At 41.6% G+C, this 2,500-nt stretch overlaps 1 protein-coding gene across 2 annotated transcripts in view; it reads right to left on the reverse strand.

Annotated features, from left to right (window-relative positions):
- The window catches only part of cep85l (centrosomal protein 85L), a 93,512-nt gene that overhangs the window by 43,749 nt on the left and 47,263 nt on the right, over window positions 1–2,500 (reverse strand). The window lies entirely within an intron of this gene.

A 2,500-nucleotide genomic window follows, 5' to 3' on the forward strand; every position in this document is an offset into this window, starting at 1 on the left:
TTTCATGTCAAGGACCCCCAAAATGATATGTATTTGGCCGCCGACCCCCATCTCAAAATATTTTGTTCCAGGCACCCCTCCAGAAGTAAAGATTTGAGTTACAAAAGCTGGTGAGAGAGCATTAAGGCTATTAGAATAGTTTAACCCATTTAGACCGGGAACACATCTGTCATTTTAAGATTTCTTTGGCTATTCAAAAATAGCAAATATACAAGCTCAGAGCGCGGCTCATAGCGCAGAGCTTGTAGATCTGCTAACTTTGAAAAAAAAGATTGAACATTTTTAACTCATATCTTTGCTTCTGGGGGGTCCCTGGAACAAAACATTTTGAGATGGGGTCCACGGCCAAATACATATCTAAAAAATGTTTGCTATATCAGTGGTGCTCCAACTTTTTCATATCAAGGACCACCAAAAATATACATGCATTTGGCCGCGGACCCCCATCTCAAAATATGTTGTTCCAAGGACCCCCTAGAAGTAAATATTTGAGTTACAAATGTTCGCTCTAAAAATATATATATATATATACAAAGATTGGCACAAAGTGTCATGATATTCAAAAAATAGCAGATCTACAAGCTCATAGCGCGGCACTCGGTGCCGCGCTATGAGCTTGTAGATCTGCTATTTTTTGAATATCCACATAAATCCTAAAATGACACAGATGTGTTCCTGGTCTTAATAAATAGTTAAACTATGAAACAACCTGAACAATAGAATGGAGAAAACATTTAGTTAACTGCAATGTGTGTAGTGAACCACTAGAGGGAACCAGTCACACATGGATGAGGGGGGTGACTCATACTCTTCCAGACTAGGACACTGGTTCTCAACGTGTGGTCCGGGGACCCCCAGGGGTCCTTTAAGGGGTTCCCCAGCAACATGACTGATAGTTAAGGGAACCAAATATAGACCCTTAAAAGGGTTCTACCTAGAACATGTCTGACCTCAAATTACAACAAAGTCGGGTCCATTTGGTTCACACTCACAGGGTTAAATTAACACTGTGGATTAAAGCAGGGGTCTTCAACAGGGGGTCCGGGACCCCTAGGGGGTCCTCAGAGCTACTACAGGGGGTCCGCCAAATCTTTGAGTGATATATATTTTTTTTTTTACCTTAACCACTTGAACCCTAGCATCCCTTTTTCTGAGGAGAACTTTAGCCAAAAATAGCAGATCTACAAGCTCTCAACGCCTCGCGCTGCGAGGCGTTGAGAGCTTGTAGATCGGCTATTTTTGGCAAAGAGTCTATAGGTGCAGAGGGAAAAAATGATATTCATTTTATTAGACACGCCCTCTTCCTATACAAACCCATTGTAACTACAAACTCCATTTTAATCATGTCACATTCATTGAAAACACACGTCCTTGGTTCTGGTGACTGATATTATTAGCCTGGTTCCAGACGAATCTGCCATTGCAGAAAGAAATTGCCCGTGTCAGATTAGGTCTGGCCCCTCTCAATAGAGATTTGATTTATCTCCCTCCGAAGTTGTGAGGGACCAATCAGAGCCCAGTATGTAAATATAGGGCGGGTTTATCGTCAGAGGCAGTTTTTTTATTTGCCCCTCGGAAATGCAGGTTCCACACAGAGATTCCAGACTAATATCTGCGCAGTGATATTAGCTTGGCCATGCCAGGCTATGATATTATCCTTCTAATGCAGGAGTGATGTAACTTTGATGATGTAGAGCCATGGTTCTCAAAGTGGGGTCCGGGGACCCCCAGGGGTCCTTGAGTGGGTTCCAGGGGGTACCCAGATAAATGTTGGATAGTTAGTAACCAAATGGACCCTTATGTTGCTGTAACTCTGAGAGTGTACAAATGGAACCAAATGGACCCTTATGGGTCCATTTGGTTCCATTTGTACACTATCAGAGTTATGGTGGTCCGTGGTCTAATGCAGGGGTTCCCAAAGTGGGGTCCGGGGACCCCCAGGGCCCTACATACATCAGCTATTTTCCAAAAATCTTGATATTCTTTGAAAATGTTTGAATATTTTATTACATTTTTAACACCACATCTGGAACTCTTTTCAGATGGGGGTCCGCGACCAAATCCGCATTCATTTAGGGGTACTTGACCAGAACAAGTTCCACACCTGAACAAGTTCCACACTCACTCTGGAGTGAGTGTGGAAATATAGTGGTCCTCTACATTGTAGAGGACCACTATATTTACACACTCACTCCAGAGGGACACATTGCATATACTGTCAGACAGACAACTCCTAACTCCGTATTTTAACGTTTTTCGTAAATTAATGCCGTACTTCTATGTCACACAAAAGTAGCAAAAATAGCAGATCTACAAGCTCAAAACGTGTCGCACTGCGACGCTTTTTAGGCTTGTAGATCGGCTATTTTTGCTATTTTTTAATTGGAATCCAGATTTTCTTTTTTTGCTATTTTTGAATTGGATCCTGAAAAGTAACATTTTGTATTTAATTTCAAATGCATTTAGTTATTACTTATGTTGACTTTATGAACTTAAATAC

The sequence above is a fragment of the Gymnoscopelus microlampas genome (genome assembly GCF_963454915.1).
Source record: "Gymnoscopelus microlampas genome assembly, chromosome: 16".
Taxonomy (NCBI): domain Eukaryota; kingdom Metazoa; phylum Chordata; class Actinopteri; order Myctophiformes; family Myctophidae; genus Gymnoscopelus; species Gymnoscopelus microlampas.